This window comes from Acinonyx jubatus, chromosome C1, assembly GCF_027475565.1.
Source record: "Acinonyx jubatus isolate Ajub_Pintada_27869175 chromosome C1, VMU_Ajub_asm_v1.0, whole genome shotgun sequence".
NCBI classification, from domain to species: Eukaryota; Metazoa; Chordata; class Mammalia; order Carnivora; family Felidae; genus Acinonyx; species Acinonyx jubatus.
In genome coordinates this window covers 178966441-178979859 of record NC_069381.1, presented here as the reverse complement: position 1 = coordinate 178979859, position 13419 = coordinate 178966441, and the positions used below count along the sequence as shown (strand labels likewise).

Below are 13419 nucleotides of genomic sequence, written 5' to 3'. Positions count from 1 at the left end.
TCCGTTCAGGTCATGATCTGAGTTGTGGGATTGAGCCCCACGTTAAGCTCCATGCTGGACCTGGAAACTCTTGTGATCTCAGCACAACTCAGGCTGTGATCTCACATTTTATGGGATTGAGCCCTGCTTTGGGCTATGTGCTGAGTGTGGAGCTTGCTTGGGATTCTCTCTCTTCCTCTCTCTCTGCCTCTCCCCCACTTACGTTTCTCTCTGTCTCTCTCAAAACAAATAAACTTAAAAAACGTTAAAAATAAAAATAAAAGAACTATAAATAAATACATAAAGAAATAATAAAAAAGAGGGAGATGAGGTTTGCCAATAGAAAACTGATTTAAGGAGGATGGCATATTAGCAAAAAGACAGGAAACTTAAAAAGTAGAAGAAATTACAGGCCCCTGAGGTCCATTTGGATGGTGCCCTGTGTAAAAAAGACAGTTGAGATTTGAGTGAAATCTAATGGCCTGAACTTCAGGGTGAAGTTATCAGCAAAAGAGTTTAAGACTAGATCAACATTTAGAGAAAATTAAGATATATCTACTAGGGGGAGCGCCTGGGTGGCTCAGTCGGCTCAGGTCATGATGTCACAGTTCGTGGGGTCGAGCCCCATGTCAGGCTCTGTGCTAATAGCTCAGAGGTTTGGATTCTGTGTCTCCCTCTCTCTCTGCCCCTCCCTGCTCACACTCTCACACACTCTCTCTCTCAAAAGTAAAAAAAAAAAAAAAAAAAGATATTGGGGTGCCTCGGTGGCTCAGTCAGTTGAGCATCCGACTTCGGCTCGGGTCATGATCTCTCACAGTCCATGAGTTCAAGCCCCGCGTCGGGCTCTGTGCTGACAGCTCAGAGCCTGGAGCCTGCTTCAGGTTCTGTGTCTCCCTCTCTCTCTCTGCCCCTCCCCCGCTCATGCTCTGTGTCTCTCTCTCTCTCTCTCTCTGTCTCTGTCAAGAATAAATAAACATTAAAAATTTTTTAAATAAATAAATAAACAAAATAAAAATAAAAATAGAAGATATATCTACTTGGCTACAGAAGTGGCCAATTATCTTTATTTATCTTCAATTAACAATATTTTATTTAACAATAAAAATAATTCAGAACTTAAACTCTTATTAGTTATCAAAATTATTGTACATTAAAACAGCTTGCAGATTGGGATCAAGAATCAAAGATGCGAAAACAAACTACTATTGCCCATGTCAATAGAAGAAAAATAAAACTCAAGGTTCACATGGTCTTGGAAGAAGAAACACAATCCCCTTGAAGCTCTGTAGAGTGGAGACCTTTGAGCATACACAGCAAGGTACAAGAAAGAAAAATTAATCCTGTGAGCACCTTTTATTCCTGATGTGTCAGATATTAAGTTTCATTAGTGTGCTCATGGCATTGCTTTGATTTTGTGAGGCACAAAACAATCATAAAGCTTCTTGTGTGGTTCCCTGTAACCTCCATTTCCTGAACACTGTTCTCCTTGAGGTTTTAATCTTCTAAATCACATACTTTCTATGAGAGAACTTGTCAGAGATCTAAACTTGGTATGGGCCTCCTACAGTGGCTTAAATTTTTTAAGTTGGAAGAGGGTTTGTACCAACACAGTTAATTCACACGTCAGGCCTTCCCACAGCCTGGAGTCTGAGCTTCTATCCCAGGGAGTGGACACCCCCCAGCACACTTCCAAGTTGTCACTGACCCAAAACGCCTACTGATCTGTCTGGGCCTGTAAGTAATTTTCTTTTATCTCTAAAATTGTACCCTGGCACAGCTAATATAAAGGTGCAACATATTAAAAAAAAGAAAAGAAAAGAAAAGAAAAATTAAGAACACAAAGCAATTCCAGCGGAGAATATATAACACAAGGCAGGGTTTGAAAACTCGTTATGTTATCTTCTAAGTTCAACGGTAGTTCCCCAGGAAACACATACACTATTTAATCATCTTATCTTAATCTTTGTATTATACAACTTGTATAATAAGATATAACTTATCTTTGATTCTTCCACTTCTACCTTTCCAATGTGGGCAGCACTATAAAAACTGCACATGCTTTTTAATTGTCTTAGGGTGCCTGTTAACATTACATGCCGATTTATCTGCATTTATTTTCATTGTTTATGGTCCTTCCTAACTTCCTTTTACATTCATTTAATATTCCATTTCATCATTTCATAAAAGTGTTTTGCAATTCGAATCAGTTCTTTTAATTGATTGGTTTAGAAGAGGAACTTTTTTTAGTGTTCAGATTGTCCTTTGATTTTTCTGAATATATTCCCTCATCACATCATTCAAGTATTTTGGAATTAACGATTAATTCAAAGAGATAAGGTCATCCTAGCAATGTATCTTTCCCATTACAATTTTACGTATTTAACTGACTTAACAATTTACCAGTTCAATTTTCTGATCAGCCTGGAAATCTTTGCTGATTAAATTGCTTATTTTTATTACTAAATTACACACAAGCGTCAGACTATCTGGCTGTTAACTGAAGGACTGCGGTGTGTTTACTCTGCCAATTACGGAGACGTTGTAACAATCAGCATACCTATGCACCACTGTCTGTAGCTACAAAATTATTTCACAATAGAAATTAAAAAGATTTTTGTTGTTGAAATTTTTCTTTTTTCTTTATATATGTATATATATACATATATATATTTTTTCTTTTAAGTTAATTTATTTATTTTAAGAGAGAGAGAGAGCAGGGGAGGGGCAGGGAGAGAGGGAGAGAGGGAGAATCCCAAGCAGGCTCCTCACTGACAGCGTGGAGCAGCCTGACACGGGGCTCAAATTAATGACCAGTGAGATCAAGACCTGAGCCCAAATCAAGAGTCAGATGCTTAGCCAACTGAGCCACCCAGGTGCCCCAGAAAGTTTCCTTTTTTCTAATTTGAAAACTTTATCAGGTGAAGGGATTAAGAACATGCCACCCCAGGGGCACCTGGGAGGCTCAGTTGATTAAGAGTCAGACTTCTGCTCGGCTTTGGCTTATGATCTCAGGCCGTGATCTCAGGTTTGCGGGTTTGAGCCCTACATTGGGCTCTGCATTGACAGTGCAGAGCCTACCTGGGATCTCTCTCTCTACTGAAGGAACTTAAGAAACAGAAGATGAATGAAGGGCTATTGGGTCTCCCTCTTTCTACCTAAAAGCAGGTCATAAAATTTCCAAAGGGAAAAGCACCCTCCCTCAACCAGGAAGAGAACAGTCTTATCACCAGTGACTGGAAGTCCTTTCATACACGCATATTAAAATAACCCTTATCTTCCACTAGTTTCCCTATCGTATAATTCCTAATCACTGTCCCACAATTCACTGGGACACACAATTCACCCTAACCCATGCCCCTTTGTCTTATCAGATCCTCACAATTTATCATTCTTTGTGTAATAAGTTTTATGAGCTTTTGAGCCTGATGGCTTCTTCAGGTCTTCATTTTCTTTTTTTTTTTTTTTAATGTTTTATTTATTTTTGAGAGAAAGAGAAACACACAGAGTGAGCAGGAGTGAGAGAAAGGGAGAACCTGAAGCAGGCTCCAGGCTCTGAGCTATCAGCACAGAGCCCGATGCGGGGCTCGAACTAACAAACTGTGAGATCATGACTGAGCCGCCCAGGTGCCCCAGGTCTCCATTTTCTATCTGAAGACTTTCATGCATTTGTAAAAAAATATATTAAATAAATTTGTATGTTATTCTCCCGTTAATCTGCTTTATGTTGGTTTAATTCTTAGACCAGCCACAGAATCTAGGAGGGAAAAGAAAATGTTTCTCCCTGACCCAGCAAAGTGCACACACACACACACACACACTTCTTACACAGTTTTGCACAGAATTGAAAGAAATCTTGAGAAGATCAAATCAAACCTGTAATCTGTCTTATTGGTTCTTCACAATTATAATTCTGTGGACCACACTATTGACTCATAAGACCTTAAATGAACAGTTAACCTGGCTTAGAGATATGGCAAAGGGCCAGTCACCTGAGTTGTGTTTCTTCTTACAAAGACTTCCTTTGAAAAACACAGATGTAACAATTTAAATCTTCAAATGAATAATTGCATGTGTGTACAACTCACATCAATAATTTAACTTCCTTCATGCCAAACACTTACATTCTTCCCTATAGTTAGTAATTCCTAGCTTGGTTACTCTGGTAATAATGAGAGATGGGGCTGGAAGAGGGAAGGGGAGAAGGTTGTGAATCTCCAGATTAAAGGTAGCAAAATTTCTCCATGGAGGGTCAGTTTCTATGATGTAGAAATTCAAGTTTATGTCTTCAAGAAAATATTCCACTAATAGCCCAGAAGCACTCTGCCATTCTTGATTCTTGGTCCACTGCCATTCCCCATGACATCAGTTCAAATATTTATATAGTACGGAAATACACACTACATTACTAAGTATCCTTTCCATGGCCTTGGTACTAATTTGTCTTAAGCATAGGGTGGGCTGAACATAAGAAGACTTACCCGGCAACAGCTTTCAAGGTGCTTTAGGTCCAAAGAAAAAGGATGCAGTTTTGCTCTCCCTTAAATAACTATTCTTCTATCTTGGTCAGTGGAAGACAGGGTGAGAGGTCAGAATGCTCTCAGCCAGGCTCAGAGTAAGTATTTCTGCCCTGGTCTTGGGAGGGGTTTGCAATCCTAATTAGCATCAAAATGGCTCCCCATCTAACCCTAATCCACTGCATATTTCTAGCTTTTGTGATTTTTATAGCCTGTTAATTCCCTCTGTTTTCCTTGGTATATAGATGTTATGTTCCTGAACTTCCAAACTTAACTTTATAATTGTATTGAATCCTCTAGGGTTATAATTTCACATTTGAGATTTAAACTGACCTCAAGATTTACACCTTTGAGTTGATGAAATTCAGGGCTTTGAGCCCAATAGTTTTCACTGTAAAGAGAACAAATCTCAGAGAAAACAGTGCTGGCATTGTGGGTTCTGTCCCTTCAATTGTGGCTCCCACAAATTCAGGGTTGGCTTTTTCCTTCTTGGAGTCTACATACTTCCTTAGAACTACTGAGATGTGAAGGTGTCAGGAACGGGAGAGTGTAATTCTAACATTTTACTTCTCTGTAGATATTGCGGTCTCAAGGAGAGCATGAATGGTGGGGTGGGGGCGGGTGTGTGTGTACTCACTTCTAGTCCCAGATAAAACTGAAACTCTCAGGTCAAGAGGAAATTTAAAACCCTAATAGGATAGGCATCATCATTCGCACTGACATCAACAATATTATTGCAACTGGTAATTTTATAGCATGTTTACTGTGTCTCAGACATCGCACTATGGAGGAATTATCTCATTTAAGGCTCTGAACAACCTCATGAAGAAGGGGCTGTTACATTTCCATTTAAAAAGGAGAAAACAACAGTTTACTGGGGTAAATTGCGTAATTTACTAGAGATACTAATGAGTGGTACTACTACGCTATAATCTAAATACAGACCAGCTGATTCCATAGTTTCTGCTCTTTAGCACTCACCATCGAAAACTGGGCCTGCTGAGCAATTGCCTTTTAGAAATAAAAGTGATCGCAGATATTGAGTATCTCCTTGAACTTGATGGATTATCATGGCCACATTATATATTTTATTTATAAAGGTTTTTCAAAAGTTATTTATCTGTTATCTAGTCCTCTGACCTGACTGCTATTGATAATGAATCAAGACAACTCATCAACTCTTTACCTGTGGAAAATATATAAAAGCTTTATATATTTTCCACAGGTGCTTTACCCTGTGGAAAATATATAAAAATTACACATAAATCAAGAATTAAGGAAAGTATGTACCAGTGATCATTTTTACAGCAAAATTATTTAACAAAGTGTTTGGGGGGGGTTGTTTTGTTTTTAATTTTTTTTTTCACATTTATTTATTTTTGAGAGACAGAGCGTGAGCAGGGGAGGGGCAGGTAGGGGGCTGGGGGGTGGACACAGAATCTGAAGCAGGCTCCAAGCTCTGAGCTGCGGGACTTGAACTCATGGATCTTAAGATCATGACCTGAGCTGAAGTCGAATGCTTAACTGACTGCGCCACCCAGGTGCCCCCAAAGTGTTTGTTGTTTTATGGAAAAGGAGAAAACATTCCTTTTTGACAGTTACCTATTGTTATTTCAGTTTTATAAATTTATAAAAGTAAACCTAATCACTTTAGTTATTGTGCCAGAAAATCTTCTGCATTTAAAACTCATTTTTGCCCTAGAATACATTCTAAAAATTGACATTTCTAGTTATCTTTGGTTTTCTCAGATATCCCCATTAATATCTTTCATGCATTTGCTCATCAAGTTGCACAGATTTCCAAATAGGATTAGCAGTCGACAATTTTGCTGTTAGCTACACCAAGAGCAACCTTGGAGGATGTTTTGCTTGTTTTCTGCTTTAGAAAATGTTTTATTGTTTTAGTATCATTTGGTATGAGTATCAATCTGGAATTGAAACATATACATTTCTTATTTTTTAAAAAGTGATACATAAACCATTAATGATAATAATAAATGCTTAAAGGAATTTGTTTTTACTGTATTTATCCCAGTTACTGAAATACTTTTAAAAAGCAGTCACTTAGTCTTCCTAAAACATTTATGTCTATACATATATAAATTGTATACATATATTACATAGTATATGCACTTATATGTCAGGAAGATTTTATAGAATCTAGGAAAGAAAGCCCACACATTGCTTTTTTATGAATATAGAAATATATAACTTCTTTCAAGAACTGAAGTACAAATTCCAGGGTAAGGTTTGTCGTTGTTGAGAAAATACATTTTCACTTCTAATAAACTGTTGCTCTCACAATAACAGAGAAAATAGAATTGTTCTGAAATTTTTTCTACTTTAAATAGTGTCCTCTTTCAATATGTAGTAGTATTTTTTTAACTTTGAGTACATTACCTTCTGAAATGCTTGTTATTTATTTTCAGCATTCCATCAATCTGCATTTACTTTTTATCTTTTTAAATTTTTTTAACATTTATTTATTTTTGAGAGAGAGACAGAGACAGAGTGTGAGCAAGGGAGGAGCAGAGAGAGAGGGAGACAGAATCCTAAGCAGGCTCCAGGCTCTGAGCTGTCAGCACAGAGCATGATGCGGGGCTGGAACTCACAAGCCATGAGATCATGACCTGAGCCAAAGTTGGACGCTTAACCAACTGAGCCACTTTGGCGCACCGTAATCTGTATTTACTTTTTTTTTTTAACGTTTATTTTTATTTTTGAGACAGAGACAGAGCATGAACGGGGGAGGGGCAGAGAGAGAGGGAGACACAGAATCGGAAGCAGGCTCCAGGCTCCGAGCCATCAGCCCAGAGCCCGACGCTGGGCTCGAACTCACGGACCGTGAGATCGTGACCTGAGCTGAAGACCTGAGCTGAAGCTTTACCGACTGAGCCACCCAGGCGCCCCTGTATTTACTTTTTAAAAAATAACATGAATTGGTTTTTATACTAAGTGACACAGGATTTGCTTAAAAAAAATTTTTTTTTTTCTCGTTTCGGGAAGCAACAGGTATTCAGATTATTGAATCTGTCAAGCAGTTTTTTTTTTTTTTTTCTTACTTTTGAAGCAGGAAGGAAGGGAAGCTTAGGAGACAAATTAACCAAAGTAAAGTCATTTTGGCTTTAGGCTGACCCTTATTCTAAAAGTCAGCAACTTATACAAAGAGTCACAAGATCTGACTCATGGAAGACCACAAGACCCCGCTCCCTCCAGCAGTAGAAGTCATAAATGCTGGGTATTCTTAATATTTCTCCCTGTGGGTAATTCCACAACCCTAACACACCCTAACACAATGGAAAAACCAACCACCTAATGTAAATTTTAACCCAAAGTTAAAAAGTATGCCCCTCCCTATATGGTTAGCTACATTTTTTAAAAAAGATTTTATTTTTAAGTACTTTATATACCCAACATGGGATTTGAACCTACAATGCTAAGATCAAGAGTCAAATGCTCTACCAACTGCACCAGGCAGGCACCCCTGTGGTTTAGCTCATTAAAAAAAAACCCAGCAAACAAACAAACAAACAAACAAACAAACTTCTAAAACCCTTTGTTAGAAGCAAAGGGAGACTCCTCTTCCTTACCTGGGAGGAAAGACTGCTACTTTGTCTATAAAGTAGCTCCTTTCTTACTTTTATATTTAATAAATCTTTGTCCCTTTCTCTAAATGGCTTGCTCTTGAATTCTTTCTTGCCCAAAGACAAATATTCTCTTGGGGAGGGACCTGAGGCCCTCCCTCTCAGAGCCTCTGCCAATCTGGCATCACTTTGAAGTGATGGCCTTCTCACTCTACTCTAATTTTTCTTTCTTTCCTTCCTTCCTCCCTCCCTTCCTCCACCTTTTCTATTTTTCTTCTTTTCTGTTTCCTTCCTTCCTTCCTTCTCTGTCTCCTTACTTTCTTCCTTTTTCTCTTTTTTGAGAGAGTCTTTTCTAATTTTTTTTTTTTTTTTTTTTAAGTAGGCTTCATGCCCAGTGTGGAGCTCAACATAGGACTTGAACTCAACTCATGACCCTGAGATCAAGACCTAAGCTGAGGTCAAGAGCTGGATGCTCAACTGACTGAGCCACCAGGCACCCCAGAAGACGGTATATTAAAAGGAGGCAGTCACAGAGTCCTGACTCACTTAAGGGCTGTTAATAAGTTTTGGTAAAACACTGGGGCCATTTAGAAGCAACATGTAGCTGTATTTGTATTTGAGACAAAGAACAGTGCATATTCTTTTGACTTCAATACCAAGCTAATGGCTAGATAACCGAAATTTTTGAAAATCCCAGCCTTTGTTGGGAGACCACAGATCAATGTGTAGGATCTCAGGAAAACTGAGCTTCAATAATCTTCACTCTAAACACACATGGCGACAGGGAGTAAGAATGCTCTTTATTGTGCAAAAAGCAGAAGTCTATCATTTTGCTTTCTTGATAGCCTAGCATAGTTAGAGGTCAAAACAGGAAGTGCCATTGTTAACAGGCAGAAACATGAAAGTTCTGTTCTTAAAAACACCTTCAACCTTCTTCCCCATGAGGACATTTTGAATGCAGGAACTCTGGGTGGGACCATATGGCTTCCTGTATTCTCTTTAATCAAAGTGGTAAAGTTTGTTTTTGTTTTAAAATGCAGTTAAAGGAAAGACATTTGTCGTGTCAGAAGAGAACAACATTCAGTTCCTTTTAGATTTTTATGAGCATCTGTGATCATTTGTCATATGTGGCTAAAAAATGACCAGTACTGATGAAATGCCATTTTATTTTTAGGGAAAACCCTCAGCACACTTTCCCAAAATAAGTTTTAAAAAAAATCTCTGCTTCTTTCCAGGGACGTTTTGTTCATGGCTAAATGTGGGTACATACACTTTTATGATAAAGACCATCTTTTTGCCAAAATATACTGAGGTAAAAGGCTTAAATGCTATGGTCTGTGGAACTGATGATATAGAACTCCATTTTCTAGGTTTCTTGTGCACAAATACTAATAATTCATTCTTGAGACATTTGGTTGGCTTGAAATAATATTTTAAACAAAGAGAAAAATGTCATGAACCTGAAAAATGAAGGGAAGGCCAGGAAACAAATAATACGGTAGATAGATATCTCGATCTCTGAACTTTCATTTCCAACCCTTCAAGTTTTCTCCCAGCCTATGTGTGATGGCAAATAAATATTCTAGAACAAAACTAATCATTCAAAATAAGGATAGGCATAATTTACTTTAGGTAGAATGAATCCAAGCAACTTTTTCTCTTTTCCTAGTGAAATAAGACTATTTCAAACAAGGATATACTGATATATTGAGGGAACATTTTCAGCCCAATGCTTAATTAGAAGTTTGCCTTTATTAATAACCTGTCATCATACTAAAAATGCAACTTAATACAGTAACAGAATAACAGACAAAATCCTCAGGGGTGCCTGGGTGGCTCAGTTGGTTGAAAGTCTGACTTCAGCTCAGGTCATGATCTTGTCGTTTGTGGGTTCAAGCCCCACGTTGGGCTTTGTGCTGACAGCTCGGAGCCTGGATCCTGCTTGGGATTCTGTATCTCCCTCTCTCTCTCTCTCTGCCCCTTCTCCCACTCATGCTCTGTCTCTCTCTCAAAAATAAAATAAACATAAAAAAAAATTTTAAAAACCACAAAATCCTCAGATAATAGACTAGGAAATTAAGATAAAAAACCCTTTTACATATCCAGATCCAGTCAAGGATTTGACAAAGGACCCCATTTTATGTATTTTTCATTGTGATTTTACATATATTTGAGTTTAGAGTTCCTTACATGTTGATTTCTGCATGCAATCTGTGGAAAAATAAGTTTTCTTTTTTTAAGTAGGCTCCACCTCAATGTGGGGCTGGAACTCATGACCTTGAGATCAAGAGTTGCATACTCTACTGACTGAGCCAGTTAGGTGCCCCTGGAAAATAGGTTTTCTGATTTTCCTTTTGGAGAATATGAAATGACTGGCCATAAAGGAAAATAAGAAATATTTTGCATAATTATCGAACTAGTCTAAGAATAGATGCTATTGTACCGAATCTCTTAATGCAGTCATCAACTGGATCTTTTTTTCTACCACCAAAGTGTAAACGAGGTAGTTATAGGACCAAAATGAAACTTTCCAGAGGTCCCTTTATCACACATGTGTTATTGTAACTAAATGTGCTTGAAATTCTATTTCTCATGTGCAAAAACCAAGGGAAGCAGCAAGAATTAGCAGAGTAGAGAATGGGAAAGTGATCATCCCAGAGTCTCAATGTTTCAGTCTGATGTGATCACATGGCCATTTAGTTTAGCTTTCTACCTTTTTACTCTCCAAGATCCTGGTGTTTCTGTTTTGTTTCACAAGGGGAATTGTAAACTTAATAGGGTTTATTTATGCAGTTGGAATTTTGAAATAGAGGGTAAATTAAGAGGAAGGAAGATTTGATTGCTGGATCAAAGTTCTATTAGAAAACCGCGGGGTTCTTATAGAAAGAATTTAAAAAGCTTTAAAAAGTTGTACATTTAAAAAGTATTTTACAGGGGCGCCTGGGTGGCTCAGTCGGTTGGGCATCCAACTTCAGCTCAAGTCGTGATCTCTCAGTCCGTGAGTTTGAGCCCCGCATCGGGCTCTGTGCTGACAGCTCAGAGCCTGGAGCTTGTTTCAGATTCTGTGTGTCTCTCTCTCTCTGACCCTCCCCCGTTCATGCTCTGTCTCTCTCTGTCTCAAAAATAAATAAAAACGTAAAAAAAAAATTAAAAAAAAGTATTTTACAATTTACAAACACTTTAGTCTTTTAAAAAAATTTTAAAAATTTATTAGAGAGAGAGAGAGAGAGAGAGGGAGAGAATCTCAAGCAGGCTTCACACTCAGTGCAGAGCCCAACTCAGGGCTCCATTCCACGAGCCTGGGATCATGATCTGTGCCAAAATTAAGGCGTTAGACGCTCAACCGACTGAGTCACCCACGCACCCCTACAAAACACTTCATTATACAATTATTTCATTTACATATACAGTGAGGGAGCTCCAGGGTCTATTAGCAGAGCTTTGACCATAACCATGCATCCTGTTGCCTGGTCTAAGACTCTTTGCAGTTCTTTTTGTTTCTCTCTCCCAGTATCCCTCTCTCCTCCTCCCCCTAACCCCTAGTGATTGATTCCGAAACTTACTTTATGGATTCTTAACAATGTAGAGGACTAAAAATGTTTTGAGGGCAAATTTAGTGTCCTACTTACTTTTGCATCTCTATCATCTAAGCCAACATAGTGTGTTTAGCTAATATTTGTTGAATGAATGAAATAAAACACAAAGACAAATTAAAACAGAACTGTCTTTTCAGATAGTAAATAAATGAAAATAGAAAATTAATATTATAGATTTTAGACAGCTATTCAGAATATCAACTAATGTCATAGATGCTATGTATCATCTGATCTCTCTGTCATCTATCTTGTTAGCCTCATTCCAAATAGTACATTTTATCATTTGTTATTATTTAGAAGTTTTCAGGTCATTAAGTCATAATTAAAAGTTAGAAAGATTTGTCTTGTTTTATTGACCGCATAGAAGTTAGAATCTATTCTTCAGTAACATAAGGTCTATTGGCATACAACAAACAAAAATGGTCATTGTCAATTATTTCTCAATAAAATGGGAAAAATGGTCATAATTACCTGTCACATTCAGGAAAGTATAAGACTGTGACCATTAACTTTTATTCTATTTACGTTAGTTTTCCTTATTTATTGCTGTTCTATTTCCTTTATGAATTTCACAGGTTCCTGAAAGCATCAACTGATCATTTTTATATTATTCCATCAGCCTGGCTTATCCATAAGTAGATTGCAACTGGGAACTGGCCATGCTTAGAGAAAACAAGTTTTCATACACGTATTTTGTTCTGCCTGCATGTCTAGGTAAAGATCCTGGATGTGTTGAGTTTTATTTTATTTCTGCAAAGTCTCTATCAGTAAATATTTGGGTGTGTGACTTGGAGGAAAATTCAGAAAGGAAGAACTAATTTATTATTTATTTCAGACTTAAGAATCATTGAGGTCATGTCCCAGCAAGACACACGGAGAGAAAGGATCTCAAAGAACACCCAAATTTTACAAAACTAAATCCATACGACAAATAAAGAAGAAATATCCAGTATCCAATTTAGATTCTCTAGATCCACACCAAGGAAGAAAATACAGAAACGAATGGGCAAAGCTGTAATTTTGCCAGTTTAGGTACTGCTGTTAGGAAACACTACACGATGCCATCTAGTGACAGGTGACCAACGTCTGATCAATCACATAGAAATGATGGGGTGAGGAGGTGAAACGCCCAGGATGTTGTCTGTAAGGAGAAAAATCCTTCTGAGAGAATCACAGTCAAGAGATTAGTGTTATTTCTCCGGGTCCACAGAGTGTATGAAAATTTATCAGAAAGCGGCAGCGCGGGGATTTTTATTTTGAAATCCTGTATTGCCACCTACCTCCAAATCTGAACCTCCTCCTCCTCCTGCCGCTGTCTTTCACCATCCAGTCCGCAGCTGAGCTCAGAACCGAGGAGTGTCCTCAAGTCATAGCCCCCCGTAGAGTGACAGGTGGTGGAGGTGGAGCACCTTAGAAACCAGTCTCAAAAAAAAAAAAAAAAAAAAAACTTCAGAAAAAGGAACCAAGATGATTCCTAAAACAATCTGTACCCAATTAAAAATAACAACAATCATAAATAAACTGCTGGAAAGTTCAAAGAGTAAAACTAAAATAAGGACCAGAGGAAGTCATCTTTGTTTTTCTCGGTCAACGACAGTGCAGACCTGATGCTGTCTTGTTTCTGGTACCAAAGCCTCACTGAAAATGCCAGAGACCTCTCTCTAAATGGCTGTAGCATTGTGCCCTAAGGGAAATAATTTTCTCCAACATTTCTCATCTTTTGTAAACAGATGGCATAGGGATTTT

The 13419-nt window shown here is 38.0% G+C and overlaps 1 protein-coding gene across 1 annotated transcript in view; it reads right to left on the bottom strand.

Annotated features, from left to right (window-relative positions):
* Positions 1 to 13099, bottom strand: part of SLC39A10 (solute carrier family 39 member 10) — a 144175-nt gene extending 131076 nt beyond the window's left edge. Inside the window, exon 1 of the mRNA XM_027054331.2 lies at positions 12954 to 13099. The gene's annotated coding sequence lies outside the window, so the exon portion shown is untranslated. The remainder of the gene's footprint in view (positions 1 to 12953) is intronic.
* Positions 13100 to 13419: the final 320 nt, after the last annotated feature.